Source organism: Pseudorasbora parva, chromosome 22, assembly GCF_024679245.1.
Source record: "Pseudorasbora parva isolate DD20220531a chromosome 22, ASM2467924v1, whole genome shotgun sequence".
Lineage (NCBI taxonomy): Eukaryota > Metazoa > Chordata > Actinopteri > Cypriniformes > Gobionidae > Pseudorasbora > Pseudorasbora parva.
This window is the reverse complement of record NC_090193.1, coordinates 31182816-31199386: the sequence shown is the minus strand read 5'-3', so window position 1 is coordinate 31199386 and position 16571 is coordinate 31182816. Positions and strand designations below refer to the sequence as shown.

Sequence of the window (16571 nt, the reverse complement as noted above, 5' to 3'; positions counted from 1 at the left end):
TCAAATGGTTTAAAAGCAGCTTCAAAGTAATAAACAGAAAATTGCAAACTTCATAAAATATAAGGGGGGAAAACAAGCTGTAGAAGAGCTCTAACAAGACAATGGTGTCATTATTCAGCTCAAGTCATTACAAACAGTGCTTTGACTAAACTGATCTGATTATATAAGCTCTACAGAAGACAATAGCGTTACCATCCATCTCAGTTATGTTCACCTTTTGTTGTCATCTGATATTGTCAGTATACACTCTCAGAACAAAAAGGTAAAGCGATGCCAGGTACAAAAGTAACAGGTGCATCTTTGTAGTTTACTTACCCCTAAATGGTACATATGAGTACTTTAAAAGCACTTTTTCCCTTTGTACCTTAGACCAGAGTTCCTAGAAAATTTCAGAGAATAAAAAGACCAAGTCTACCGAATGTTCTAACTGTTTCAGTTCTTCATTTTTCTCTCCTTTCTTGCCGTACATTCTTTCCAGAATTGTATATGCTTGCTTTGTATCTTTCTTGTGAGTATTCATCACCATAGTCTCCTTTGTCTTGCTCACTGGGGTTGTAAGGCAGTGTTCTTAAAGCAGTATGTGAGCTGTTAACATACAATTATCGTGAAAGTTGCTTATATAAACCATTTTTAATTGAAAATGTTCTTCTTCAGGTTTATACATTCAACATTAAGTACAGCCAATTTAAGATTGAAAACAATATGTATTACACTTACTATTTATCTAACAGTTTATACATAATAAGTATATAGATAGATTTTAGGAAGGGGGCCCCTCATAAAAGGTTCATCATATTTGGGGGCCCCTGGCATCATAAAGTTTGAAAACCACTGACTTAGGATACTGCCCCAGTGACAGTGCTGTACCTTTTTTTCTGACAGTGTAAAGTTGATAATATTACTGTCTATTAAGTGTTTTTTTGGTGTTCTTTTTGTGTGTGTTTTTTAGTTTTAGTTTTTTAAGAATTTATTTGTCCTTACTTGTGCATATTTTTCTTAGATTGGATGACAAAATGTCATTTACTTAAAGGGTTAGATCACCCAAAAATGAAAAGTTTTCCATAATTGAATCACCCTCAAGCCATCCTACACTGTAAAAAAAATTATGTTGGTTTTTGTTAGTTTAACTTAAAAATGTAAGTAACCTGGTTGCCTTAAAATTCTGAGTTAATTGAAATTAAAAATCTGAGTTGATACAATGAAGGAAATTTGTTTAATAAATAGAAACTCCGAATATTATTGTATCTGAACCACATAATAAATGTGATAAATCATGAAAATAGCACAATTTGGCATGTTTCACTGCGTCATCAGAAATAAAACACACACAATTACCCAATAGGCTTACAAAATATTTTAATAAAGGTTGTCGAATCTCAAAAAAATTTCATTGTATTAACTCAAAATTTTAATTTCAATGAAGTCAAAATTTTAAAGCAACCAGGTAACTTTTTTTCTAAATATTTTTTTATAGTGTAGGTGTACCTTCTTCTTTCAGCCAAACACAATCTGAGTTCTATTAAAATATATCCTGGCTCCTCCTAGCTTTACAATAGGAGTGAATAGAGCTTTTAGAGAGTTTTTGAAGCTCCAAAAAAGCGCATCCATCCATCCCGCCAACATCCAAGTAATCCATACGGTTCAAGGGGGTCAATAAAGGCCTTCCTTTTGGAAGAAAAAGATCTATATTTATGCTTCCGGTAACATCTGTATGCGAGTCTAGTTCCGGCAGAAAAGTGACCTGTCACATGGCGTATTGACGAAAGCGGAAGCATTGGATTATTAAAGTATAAAGCCGGATGCACAATGTGCGACTCTGGCCACGATTTGGCCGTCTGAGGCAAATTTAGCAAATCCTAAACAATTCCTCTGATCTTAGGCTAAAATCTGACGTCTTTGATCGTTAGTCTGACATGGTCACCGGCAGCTGAATAATGACCGTTGCGATCAAATTTGACCTCAGACGAAATTCTTGCAGTGCCGGAAGATTTGCCGCACAATCCTGCCGTGTGACTTCTCCTACGACGGATGTCAGATCATCTTAATTTTTCGAGACAAACCATGACCAAAAAGAGATTTATTTGTAACGCCATTTCAGTCCCACGTGTAATGCAGCTCACCGTCCCTGAACGATTGACCGACTCCGGACGAGTTTTCTTGCGTGCGTCGGTTTTTTAGCACGCCTTGACTATCGTACAGTCTGACATTAATGACAACTGAGATCTTACAGTGTGAAATGGCTTACAGAGGGGATCATGTTCGTATAGTCTGACAAGGAACAATCGTAAAGGACTGTTATGAATCGCACAGTGTGCACCTGGCTTAAAGCGAAAATGTGTACAGAGAAATGTCAGCGGAGCTTGAGTTAGCTTTCACCTAAGCTTACACTCTTCCTACATTCCATGTCACACTTAAAAGAGGTCACTCAAGGTCTGCCCGTTATCCGAGGCCAGTGATTATAGTTTAGAAATGTGTAAATATGATAAATATACATGGATGGATGTGCATATTTGGAGCTTCAAACACTCTCTTGACCCCCATTGTAAAGCTTGGAAGAGATATCTTAGGATATATTGTAATATAACACCTTTTGTGTTTGGCTGAAAGAAGAAAGTCATATCCACCTAGGATGGCTTTAGAGTGAATAAAGGATGGGATTTTCATTTTGGGGGGAACTAAAGCTTTGAGTGACGTCCTCGTTTGTTTGTAAAACTCACATTAACGTTGTATTGCCGTTAAGAACAACAGCTGGTACGGCTAGCCTCGGCGGAGAACTCTAATTAACGTGTTTATACGCATAGGACCTAAACAGGTACCATATGGGAGATTGTTGGTTCATATTTCTATATCACATCTGTCTGGTAAATGGGATTAATTGATGTTTAATGGCTTGCATCTCAATTCTATTGATCCAAAATGATGTCGTATGGATGTTTCAATCCAGTGACATCAATGGAATCGAGTGAGGAAGTAAACTGTTCTTAGATTCATGAAAAGCTAATTTCTGAAAAAAACAGCTCTTTTGCGCTGGAAGTGTAAAACTCTTGCTGTCAGATGGCAGTCTTTTGTTGATGTTTCAGATAATTATTTCATCACCCCGAAATCGATGTTTTTTTTCGCCCTCATTAATAGTCCATCTCGAACAACAGCCTTTGTTCTCTAACTGAATAAGCACGACCCAGTTGATGCATGCGAATGTCAGAAGAAACATTTGGAGAGGGAAATTAGAAGCCTGAGCAATCTGGAGTAGCGTGAGTCTTATCATTCATGTATCAGTCTTGTTGTTGTTGTTGTTTTGTGTCCTCACCTAACTCGTTCGCACTCAAACACGCACACTTAAAGCAATTTAGTCCACTAAGCTAGCACAATCCCACGGAAAGGCTGCAAATCTTTTTAAGGGCAATATCAGGAGCTTAGGATTTTGTTTCCTTTATTACAGGAGATTTAAGGGATTAGCTTTCACTCTTAATACACAAAGTTTCATTTTGTTCCATTGCGTGGGTGTATTTGTGTGGTAACAGAAGCATCGCGGACCTTGAGGTTGAGAAAATATTTCCTGCGTCGTTCATCCTATGATGACTACTTTTGTCTCATATCTCACGATAGTGAGAGCGCCAAGACTCTTCAAAATCTGCTGTATCATTTAATCGATTTCGGGTGGAATTTTTTTTTGTCATAAATCATTAATTGGTCACCCTTCACATCTGTCTGTGGGTATTGCAAATATGTAACTAATGAAAAGTATTCAAAAGAACTTGTAACTCTATTGGATTCCTCAAAATTTCTGTAAAAACGGTCACACGTTAAATTAGGTGTACTTAGCTACTATGCACTTATTGCGCTTCTATTGCATTGCAAAACACTTTTGCTGCTATTGTGGTGGGAAAAGTTTAGGGGCAGGTTTGGTGATATGAGTAGCCCTCAACCAAGCACTAATCATATCCTAACCCTATAGTAAGTGCATGTAATTGATTAATATTACTCAGTAGTTAATTGCACTGTAACCATGACAACTTAAAATAAAGTGTAACCTAGAAGGTTTAACAGTGTAATTCTAGATGCAATTACAGAAATGAATTACAGCTGTAATTACATGCAGATATTTCTTAAATAGAAGTACTAAAGCACAAAGTATGAAAAACATGAATGTACAATCCTAATATTGAAAGCCAATAAGTGCATTGTATCATCGACTTGAATATTAACGATAGTAGGTAAGGGCACCCGATATAAAGTCGGACCGTAAAACCATAACTCCACGTGAATTAAATACTGCCTACAGTTTGGAACTCCCGTCTCTGCTTGTTTTGCTGTCAAAACAGCACTGACCCATCGAGGCAAGGACTCCACTAGACCCATGAAGGTGTGATGTGGTATCTGGCACCAATATGTTAGCAGCAGATCCTTTAAGTCCTTTAAGTTGCGAGCTGGGCCTCCATGGGTCGGACTTGTTTGTGCATCCTGGAGCCATGTGTTCCTCAAGTAAGCAAGGCACACTCCATCCACTGGATGTAAAGGAAAAATTGATTCACCAGACCAGGCCACCTTCTTTCATTGCTCCGTGATCCAGTTGTCGCCCTTGTCAAACTCAAATCCGTATGCTTGCCCATTTTCCATGCTTCTAACAGATCAATTTTGAGAACAAAATGTTCACTTGCTGCCTAATATATCCCACCCACTAACAGGTGCTGTGATGAATAGATAATCCATATATATATATATATATATATATATATATATATATATATATATATATATATATATATATATATATATATATATATATATATAGTATTTTGTCTAAAGGCTCAATCAATAAACTGTTCTATTTCTAAAAACTAAAATTGAGGCTTTGTGTGGTTAATAGAACCCTTGCTTGAACTTTTGTAGCACAAATTAGAATTGCTAAAATCTGCTTTCAAAATCAAATATTGCCAGCTTTCAACATTTTTCTGAAACATATATTTCCTTTAATATTAAAATGTTTTAGCAAAAAAAGTATGCAGGAAAACAATTCCCCTTTAATTAGGCATTGTTATGCAGAAATGTAATATTCTATTACTAATTATTGTTCATTAGTATAACGTTGATTAATTGTAACTAGATTTTAGTTCTTACATAAATGGTTTTATTTCTATGCCCAGCCCTGCCTGTGTGTGTGCACATTCCCACATACCTCTGTTTCATGTAATTAAGCTGGAACCTCGTTAGCCCCGGGTATCGCGGTTATGATATTTGAGAGTCATAACGACACTGTGTCCTCTGCCTTCTGAGGGAGCAAACCATAAATCTGTGACATTAGCCCGCCGCCCCTGTCGCCGTGGTGACTAATTATGCTCTGTTTGTATAAGTAATGGCTTATTCTTCACACGGTGCAGCGTGATCGTGATTAAGAAGGGACCCGCCGGAGCCATAGACTCATTTTCCTTTGCTCTCATTGGCCACTCGCTCATCATCTCCCTCTCCCCTTAAATGAAAACTCATTATTTGACGTGTGCTAAATGCTAAACGGGGTGTTTCTCTCACTAGCCCGTACTGGAATGAAGAAATTAGGAGGTATTAATCCACAAGGAGCTAATTTATACCTCGCAAGCAAAGTGGACAAGGACTCGTTTCAGAGAGGAACTTTAGTGGTGGTAATTGGAGGCTAGTCGCAGTGCGGAGCAGCTCAAGTGCGACTCGCACGCTTGTTCTTTATGATCTTTTGCATCTGACCTTATCATTTGTTCAAACGCTTTGACATAAAGGTTGGAAAAAATGTTTTTCGGCACACAAAAAAGGCAGCCTTTAGAAAAGTGGTTTTATTTTTTTTTTCTCCCAAAGGGCTGACCCTGGGCAACAATGCTGTTTCTTTAATTTTCTTTGACCACAATCTTATTTTACTGTCTAAGAATAGAAAAATGCTTTATGAAAGCAATCAAATCTATCTGAGTACAGGCAGCGTTTAAACTCAATGGCTGTAAACCATTACATCCAATATCCCAAGAATCAGCAGTAGATTAATATACTTTAACAGTGCTTGAGAGATTTTCACATATGAGTTCATAAACAAGCCTGACAGCTCCAGATGTTGGCTGCAGTATTAATGCAAAAATCAGCCTCTTTATTTTCTGTCATACGTGACCCGTGGTACTTTTTTGTAGTTTACACAGTTACGGACAGATGGAAGTGCCCAAACCGTGTCTGATGATGTATGTTTTATAACTGTAGGCTAAATTTTCTTTTTTTTTTCTTTTTTTTTTTTTGGGGGGGGGGGGGGGGTGTCTTTCTTACCAAACAGTATGTAGCCTGTCGTTGTCTGTTCATGTCACTGTAATTTATGACAATCATTTGCCCCGGGTCACTGACTGGTTTACATTTATTACATTTTCATATGGCCTTTTTGCGTAGGTCAAAAAACAAATGTAATTTCCTGTTACAAACAGAATTAAGAGGAATATTAGACATTATAGCGGTGTCACCAGCCAAGTGTCAAGTATGGCTATCAACTTGAAGGAATTAAAATGACCCAAAAATGACTTTCTTAAAGGGACAGTTCACCTAAAAAATTCAGTTTACATTCAGACATTTATTTGCTGTTATATCATTCCAAAACTGTTTTAATTTCGTTCATCTGTGGAACACAAAAGCAGGCATTTTATAAAACTTCACACTGAAAAGCAAGGTGTCTAATGTTGTTCAGACCCCAGTTATGTACAAAATATCATCTTGTGTGTCATACAGGTTTAGAACAACATGAGGGTGAGTAGGTACGATCACACCGGTGTGATCAGTCTTGGGTGGTCCCTGTAGTGTACAATCACACCGGTGTGATTAAAACGGTCAGTGCATCACGTGACCAACTGCTAAATTTAATTTGGGCTGGCGCTGAGCGAGATACAGATGCTCTCAGTGCTTGTCATATGCAACACTTATTCTGTGTTTGTAACCACATAACATTTATTTTAAGTTTCCGACATTTAAATACACATAAGTTATCGGTGCACGTCATTCTTGTTCTCAATCCGATCTATTGCCGATGGATACAATCTCAATGCTTCTGTTTAACAGTGTATGTCATAAGTAACATAAGTATGTCACAAATGTTATATATAAGCAGTTTAGCCTATTAGTCTGATCTATTTTTAGGATTCATGAATGTAGATCATTTTCTCCATCCCTCCTCTGTCATTCGCTTGGTTGATGTCATTTAAACTGATTATTAACTTTGATAAGCACACATATGTTGGATTAATTAATGCGTTGAGTCTAGTCCCCGGGCGATTCGGCTCACATTTTAGTTCTAACCTTTTACTTTAAGGCATTGTTGGGTGTATAATTACGCTTGGCTTAATTAGTGAGTTATTAAGACCTGTGATGAGAAATGACAGGATCTAATGGACTCAAGAAAAAAAAACTGTCTGAAAGGAGGATTATAAAGGTTGTTGAAACTTACTTGAACTGCCATGCAGTTCGTACAAACAACTTGATTAAGCTGAAATTGCCTTTTGAATGGTATTAAATGGCATCAAGACTAGCTGTTAGCTTGGACTGTGTAGTCTATTTTTAAAGCATACTTTCAACTTCTGTGCAAACTTCATTTTTGAATTGACTGGACCTATCAAATAATAATCGGGCCTTATTGTTTGTTTCCTGAGGTTTTTATTCTTAAGCAGGGCTTATGCAGACACAAATTGGAGACCTTGGTTCAAGTGTCCAATCACAGCCGCCCTTCCTCATCAACTCCTCATGTCTCTCTCTCTCTCTCTCTCTCTCTCTCTCTCTCTCTCTCTCTCTCTCTCTCTCTCTCTCTCTCTCTCTTACCATCTCTCCATCCGTTTTTGTGTGGTAATGAAGTATCTATTATTTCCCTTTTATCCACACTGGCTTCTTCTGCAATAAACAGCTTGTGCCAAATGTGACCGCATGCTCGCAGTGATTCGCAAGAACCTTGTTCTCTGTGACGTCCTCCATCTGGAAACAATCTCACCTATATATATATAATATAGGTATGTGTATATATATATATATATATATTCTGTTCCATGTCTGTGTCAGATTGGGAGCAGGTTAGAAATAATTCATGGTCATGTCCACTTTCCTCAGGCACGGCTCCATTTCAGATTGCAATGTCTTACTGGCAAACCGTGGAATGTTTTATGAATCATTAAGAACTGTAGAACATTTATGCTAATGACTTTGAACTAATTTTAACTCGTTCCTCAAGGCAATCTTAACCACTTTAAGGTGTGTTAGGAGTAAAACTGAGCCTCAGAAATGTAGTAGTTAAAGGACTAGTTCAACTGTAAATGAAATCATTTGCTCACTCTTATCACCTGAAACTGTCTTTATTCTTTTGATCGTAAGAGGAGACATTTCTGTAAAAAAAATTCCCCATGCAGTTTCAATTTTAGTGAATAATAACTTTAATTTGCACACAGAAAACTCAACTTAGAATTCTGTTGGCTTTGATACTTTTATGTTGCTTTTGTGTCCTTTTTTAAGCTTAAAATCTAGATTAGTTTATTTCTTTTGTGTACAAAAAATAATATACGTTTTAAACCACATAATGTACACTGTGAACCTGGATAAGTTGGGCTAACTAAAACAAAACTGGTAATCAGTTTTTATTTTATTTATGATGTTCCCAATTTTAAGCATAACTATCAAGTTTTGAGTTTGTAGTACTTAAAGCATGTTAATTGCTTCAAACTTAAAGTAATAAGTCAGCTAAATCATACATTTTGATAGCACTTACCATAAAAACATTTTGTTAATTAACTTTTTTATTTTGTGTTCTTGCAAATCAAATTAGTTATTTACTTCACTGTAAATCCTAATAAGTTGTCAAAACTCGAAAAAGTAAACTTTAGTTAAATTAAGAAATTCAAAGTTTAAGTGAGTTGTTTTATACTCATGCATTTTTGTTGTACTTAACTTTAAATATTTGAGTACACTAATTTATACATTAAATTCAGTATTGTCAGATTATCTCAACACAAATATTTTGCTAGCCATAACAAACTAATTCAGTAAATACCAACTTGCTCTTTTTCTAACACTTTAATAATAGCATGGAATAGCACATTGTATGCAGCACTTGTCACAATGAAGGTTACTCTCCAAAAACCCACATTAACAGACAATCTTTTAAATTAGCATAACAACATGTTAATCACTACTAAATCTCTCTTACCACCAATAACACAAAAATCATCATAAAACACTTCATTTGAGGATTTACTCTCTCTTTTGTGTGCCATGGGCAAAGCATGCTGGGAAATAAAAATCCCAGCCCAGTTAAATTTACGTTGGCTAAATTAAGGGAAACAAGTTCATACAACTCAAAACAACGAAACAGTTTACTTAAAATTTCAGTGCTGTGAACTCAAAAGAAAAAGTTCTGCATACTCATAAGAGTTCATTTACCTGAACTAATCTGTTTAATTTAAGTTAGTCCTACTCAAACCAATTAGGTATTGTGAGCATTAGGGTTTACAGGGGGTGAGTGATGACAGAATGAACTTTTTTTGGCTCCCAAAGTAGACTCCCAAAACAGCTTAGTTACACATTTGTGGGTGAAAATTAAGTCTGACTTAAGATTTCCTGATCTCTGCCAATTTGAAGGGGAACTTGTGGCCTTTAAACTGTTTGTTGGCAGTTGTTTTGCCATTACTGAAGTTTACCGTGACCCTGGTCTCATATAGGAGGGATGTGAGTGTGAGCAATTAGCTGCGATGGAGTGTGTTGTGTAGGTACGGCAGGGCAGGGCAGAGGAGCGAGGCAGCCTTCAGGCCAACAGATGGCCTCCTGACCCGTCTTTGGCACATTACTCTACTTTAGTATGTGTATTATGTGTACGTGCCCGAATGAATCGGCACCTCTGCGTTTAGTTTAAACTTGCGTGTGTCCGTCCCTCTAACTCTGCGGAGGAAACATGCTGCCCAGCATCGCGATAGCAATGATGCCCCAGGAGGAGATTATGATGATGCATCCGCACTTTTCTGGCTCTCTGCCACTACTTTCCATCTGTGCTCTGTCTTCAGCGAGTGCTTTGAATGCGCTCGTGCAGTAGTGGCATTTTTAGAAGGGAAAACAAAAGAAAAAATGGGTTGTGTGCTAAAAAATAAATATATTAGTCAACATGTTAGCATTAATAGAATAGTTCAGAAACAGAACTGGAATGGAGGATGAGTAAATGATGACAGAATTAGTATTTTTGGATGAACTATTCTACAAGGTACTATAGAACAAGTACATTTGCATAATTCAACACTGTCATCCTGCATATTTATTGTTATATAAAGTGTGGTGCTCAACACTCTTGCTCTTGCTTTTGCTTTTGTCTGCCTATTCTGTTCTATAAATGATGACTTCCTGTTCTGACAGCTATGGAAGAGTCTCGAGGTTCTGCTCTCTAAGTGACATCTTCTGTCCTTCATCTTCAAGCTGTGTTTAAGCGAGCCGAGCAAAGGGATTTGAGAGAGACGCACATGAAAGCTGTTTGTACCCGTTGGGCTTATCGCGGTGTTCTTGTATAGGTTTTTTTCTCCCCGATGGGAAATATTTTGTCTCAGTTTAGTGGGTGTAAAATGCTCAAACCATGGTGTTTTCTGCCTTTACCTGCTCCTTTTCTTTTCTTAGTCATTTTGGTAACACTTTATTTTGATGGAGCTTATTGAGACTCTCCGGCTGCTTTCAGGAAAACAACATGGGTTTGTTGAGATAAGAAAAGAAAAAAAAAAGATGAAAAAAAAAGAAAAGCGTAAAAGCAGATCTCACCCCCCATTGTCTACCATAGTATTTCCCTCCTATGGTAGTCAATGAGGGTTTCAAACATTCTTCCAAATATCTTCCTTTGTGTACAGTAGAACAAATACATTTATACTGGTTTGGAACAACTTGAGGGTGAGTAAATGATAACAGAATAAGTTATTTATTTGTTTATTTATTTATTTATTTGCGCTGTCACTTCAAATAGCTTATATAAATGTGGCTTAAAAAAAACATTACTGATGTGAATCTTGCGACATAATAGCAGTGACATATTTTAAGATAAGATAATGCACGTTGCTTTCAGTTAAAGCAGCTCAAACATGCATTTCAGTCTTAATATATGGCTTAATATATGAAATCGGGCAATAATATTACAAATACTCATAAAAATAAAAAATCAGTTTAAACATTTTATTTTTGTTTATATATTTTAGGTAGAAGTACAACTTGTACAAAATTTTACTAAAACCAAAACTGAAAAATAAAATCTAATTTAAAGCTAAATATAAATATAAAAAAAACATCCAAAACTACTAAAAATGACTTTAATGAACTTGAAGCTAATCAAAATATGAATAAATTAACATAGTACTAAAATAACACTGATGTGAGTTTGAATCCAGGTTGATCCAGGTTCACCATAATTTCCTATATGAATAAAAATCATAAAAGACTTTAGCGTATTGCATAGATGCCTTTTTATGTGTGGGCGACCAGGGTTCGAGTCTGACTCGGGGTCATATCCCCATCCCACTTCATCCGTCTGTATCGTATCCTGTCTGCTCTCAGACTATTTCTAGATGGAGGGTAGACAGAGATGAACGGGCTGAGCGAGGAAGGGGAGATGTGCTGTCTCCCCTCAGGAAGTGAGCTTAAGTAGAGTTCTGTTGTTTCCTGAGGGCTGTAAGCCACCTACAGTTCAAATAATAATCAAAAGGCAAGCTGTTGAGTCTGTGTGATTTATGGTAATTCTATGGATCATTTCTGTATCGCCTACCATCATACTGTGATGCTAATCGTTCTGCTTTATGGTACATATACAGTGAGGTTAAAATCCATGGTGAACATGGTGTCACCAAGTACAACAAAATTTAAATCGACCAATCAGATTTATGAGACAAGTTTATGTAGAGTTTATGTTTTGGCTTACAGTCAGGGTTATGTGCTTCTACATCAGTGTTATTCACCCATCATTTCCCTCTGACTTTAGGGAACAGGGTTAGGACTACATTTTTGGACAGGAGTGTTGTATATATTGCAGACTTAAAGGGATAGTTCACTCAAAAATGAAAATTCTGTCAACATTTACTCACCCTCATGTTGTTCGACACCTGAATGAGTTTCTTTCTTCTGCTGAACACAAAATAAGACATTTTGAAGAATATTTGTAACCAAGCAGATCGAACAACCATAGTATTTTTCCCCTACTACACTGGAAAAAAGAATAATATTCAGGACCTTCATAGATATGATGCATTTCAATTGTGTCCACTTTACTTAACATATCTAATTTCGTCTCAACTTAATTTAATTGTGTTCAATCAACCTAATCTATTTAAAACTGATGTTTACTTAATTAATTTGTGTTAAAACTACATGAAATATTTGTGCTGACACAACTAACTGGGTAGTGGATCTGTAGTTCCCAGCATGCTTTGCAAGGGACTGGTTTAGGAGAGTAAATTTAAGGATTAAAGTGTTATTTTATGTGTTTTTCGGTAAAGCTAAAGATGTTGTTAGTTTATGTTGTTTAATGTTCAGGTACACACATTAATTGGATGGAATTCCTGCTTTTAGTTAAATTTGAGTTTGTCCAATGTGTTCACCTTACATAATAAACTTGTACAGATTCAACATAACATTAAGTAAACTGCACATATAAATATTGTGTAACAGTGACAAATTCAAATGGTTTGTATTTACTCAAAGATATTTTGTCAGCTTTACTTGAATTTCTTTTAACTAAATTATTTGTAAAAATTTCTCAATAGTTGTGTGCAATCACTTGATGCATCTTGTTTTATCATTTTAGTCATTTTTTTGAGTGTATGGTAGTGAATGGTTGAACATTCTTCAGAGTATTTTGTTTTGTGTTCAGCAGAAGAAAGAAACTCATACAGGTTTGGAACAACTTGAGGTTGACTAAATGATGACATTTCATTTTTGGGTGAACTATCCCTTTAAAATGGGTTGTCGGTGCTTTAATTAAGCATTATCGACATGTCTCACCCATGCTCACAATTACGACACTATTTGACTTTTCTGTTTTTTCTTAAGAAGAGAGAGACAGTTACTCGTAAACGCAAACGGCAGCAGTATGGTGTGTGCGTGCGTGTGTGTGACATATGAGGACACAAATGTGTATAATGACATGGGTATGACATAGGTATTACAAGGAGAGGGTGAAATATGAGGACAATGGCCATGTCCCCACTTTTCAAAAAGCTTATAAATCATACAGGATGAGTTTTTTTTAGAAAGTAAAAATGCTGAATGTTTCCTGTGATGGGTAGGTTTAGGGGTAGGGGCAGTGTAGGGGGATAGAAAATACAGTTTGTACAGTATAAAAACATTACGCCTATAAAATGTCCCCATATGTCACAAAAACAAACGTGTGTGATCATTTGTGAAAATGTTGGGAATGTTTTTCCTCGATAACCTCAGCTTGTTGCATTTTTCTGTCGTTTTTTTTCCCTCTCCTGCTGAATTAAGATAAGAGGGTTTGTTAATTAAACTGTCACATGGCAGCACCTTGAGGAATCGCAGTGAAAGAGCCGCTTTAATTGGGAAGCTATTGTCTCACTACAGACACTCATCTTATCCAGTGACTATCATAACCGAGGGCAGGGACGAAGTTTCACCTACGACGACAGGAAGCCGAGAAGCGAAGGGATAGTGTTCCTGATATATGTTGCGTTCAAATTTGTTACCTTGTCCCGACTGTTTGTTTTTTGTTTGTTTTCTTCAGTGCAGAGACTCTCTTGTACACTTCCAGCAGTAAGCATCTACTGATAAACCGAACCCTAGCAGAGAGAGAGAGAGAGAGAGAGAGAGAGAGAGAGAGAGAGAGAGAGAGAGAGAGAGAGAGAGAGAGAGAGAGAGAGAGAGAGAGAGAGAGAGAGAGAGAGAGATAGAGGGGAGGGTCAATTATTAATATTCTCTATCGCTGAAATTTACATCCCCTGGTGCTCATTCCATACGTGGCTGGGTTGGGTGTATGAATGGGTTTCATAAGGCAGTTGTTTTGGAGCTATTGACCACAGTCGCATGCAGGCTTGTTTCTCTAGTCTGTAAAAATTGTCCGGCCATCTGGGCTGAAGGTGTTCAAAATCCGCCTTGATTAAAAAGTGCAAATCTGGAGATCACAGACCCACTGATCTTCTCCTTCGCCTAAACATGCCGAGCCCAGTCTGGATACAGGAGTGACCCCCTCAATAATCTCGTCTGGAGATTATGATGATGCTTCTTTAGATGAGGGTGTTTTTAAAGAGGTAGGAAACGAGACACAGAGAAAACAGTGCTTTTGTAGCTAGGCAACAGCTAATGCATTCGAATGAGATTTTCAACAGGTAAACAAATGTTCACATATTATTTTAGGATTTTTAAAAAGGAAAGTTCCAAATTTAAACTCTGGATGAGCCAGATCATGTTTTGCACTTTTTTAGACCTTTTTAATCAAAGTCTCATTATCTAGTCCTATTACTAACTCTGCAAATTATTAGATAAGTAAAATATATATTATATATATATAGAGAGAGAGAGAGAGAGAGAGAGAGAGAGAGAGAGAGAGAGAGAGAGAGAGAGAGAGAGAGAGAGAGAGAGAGAGAGAGAGAGAGAGAGAGAGAGAGAGAGAGAGAGAGAGAGAGAGAGAGAGAGAGAGAGAGAGAGAGACTTTTGAAATAGAAAAAACATTGACATTGATCATGTTTTATCATATTGCTGATGCCACCATTTTATAAAAACCCTTTTGAGTTTAACATTGTGCCTAAATGCACGTGGTAAATGTGCAGTAACATCGGCCATTTGTGACGTTCCGCTTTACATAACTTTGTGTTTATGAAATCACGTGTTCTTAAATTGGTTTCCACCACTTAATGCAGAATGAAACAAACATTGAGTTCATGCTTCGTTATCACTGCTGCCAATTACGGCCCTGTCTCGGAAAATCGTTTCTGCACAGATCGTGAGCAGCCTATCTGAGTATTTGCCTCCGAGCTTTGGTTTCCCACCAGCCGTTCGCAATCGCCTCACCCCATCGCCTCTTGTAGGCACGTTGTGCGTGCAGCTGCTACATCAACATGACAAGTGTTTCTAGAACATTCTTCATTGTTCACTGACCAGTAATCGAAGTGCAATGGTCGACGTCGGGGGATATTTTCTGCTGTTGGGCTCTGAAGAGCGAGCACCTGGGCCTGCACTGAGGGAAGAGAGATAGTCAGCTTAAACAGACTTTTTCATTGTGATTTCACCTCAGGCTTTGTCGCTCTCGTAGAACTTGAGGCCAGCTTGAAATCAGTTGCGTTTCCTTGTACGTTTGAATTCACTGTAAACCTCATACTCCAGTGGTGGAGAGGGGACACATTCTTTTAAATTAGCTTCAGCTCAGTAAGTGCAAATACATTTATGACCTCCCTCAGACTGTGACCAAGATGAGTTTTATAGCTTAAAGGAGAAAGTGAGACCAATTACACTTACTGCTTTTGGTCCTGTAATGTACCCCAGTCTTAAAACACTTAGTTTAAAGTTTAGCATGTAGTATTTTATGAGGATCTATTGACAAAAATGCAATATAATGTACATAACTATGTATTCAGTGGAGTATAAAGAACATATTTAATGTACCGTTATGTTTTTATTACCTTAGAATAAGCCTTTTCTATCTACATACACCGCAGGTCCCCTTGCAGTGAAATCGGCATTTTGCGGCATCATGGTCCTACAGTAGCCCTAAACGGACAAACTTCTCTACAGAGCACTATCACTCTCTGCTCTCTCCGACAATGACATTTTTGTCCTGTGTTGGCCCCCGTAGCTTTTCTGTGTGCACCGAAAAGGAGGAGTGAACATTGAAGGGGCGCAATTCACAACCTCACCACTAGATGCCGCTAAAAAAAATCACACACTGCACCTTTAACATCATGTTTCTCACTATTGATGTCTAATATTTGCATCTTTTGTTAGCATTTATTCACACTCATGTTTCTCCAAACTGGTATGACTTTCTACAATGAAAGGTATTTTGACAAATGACCAGTTTTTGTGCAGTGTTACTTCGGACCCCATTTTAATTGTATGGATAAAAACAAAAACTTCAAAATATCTTCTTTTTGTGCTGTCTCTTGGGTTTGGAAAGATGTGAGGGTGAGTAAATGATGACAGAATTTCCATTTTTGAATAAACAACCCCTTTAACTCTTTCCCCGCCAGCGTTTTTGATTATTTTCACACAATTTCCACCCCCCCCCCCCCCCCCCCCCCAATGTATGAATATCTGAACATGCAATATATCTAAAGAAAGAACAGACCCCCTGCTTAAAAAAGGTCTAGTTTTTCTCAACACTTCAATGTGGGTAAGTTTCATAAAAAAGCAACATGGTGAGCAAAAAGCTGAGAAAAACAAAGACTACATCCAGATCGGATTCAAAACGTTGATCAAAACACAGATGGAGTAGATCAAGTCCATTAACATCCCCAAAGCTTCACAGTCCTCATCCCGGGTCGACATTTCATTCAGTAACATTAGGCAGTTTTAATTTATATTGTTGATGATCATGCTATTTTACATATGCGCATGATTAAATACTCAATTGCTTGTTT

The 16571-nt window shown here is 37.3% G+C and overlaps 1 protein-coding gene and 1 long non-coding RNA gene across 3 annotated transcripts in view; one reads left to right on the top strand and one right to left on the bottom strand.

Annotated features, from left to right (window-relative positions):
* Positions 1–16571, bottom strand: part of LOC137057869 (uncharacterized) — a 69144-nt gene that overhangs the window by 13253 nt on the left and 39320 nt on the right. Inside the window, exon 3 of one of the 2 annotated variants that reach the window (XR_010900533.1) lies at positions 13686–13778. The exons of the other annotated variant lie outside the window; for it this stretch is intronic. This is a non-coding gene — a long non-coding RNA (uncharacterized lncRNA). The remainder of the gene's footprint in view (positions 1–13685; positions 13779–16571) is intronic. 2 annotated transcript variants of the gene reach the window in all.
* The window catches only part of pcdh17 (protocadherin 17), a 90371-nt gene that overhangs the window by 50597 nt on the left and 23203 nt on the right, over positions 1–16571 (top strand). The window lies entirely within an intron of this gene.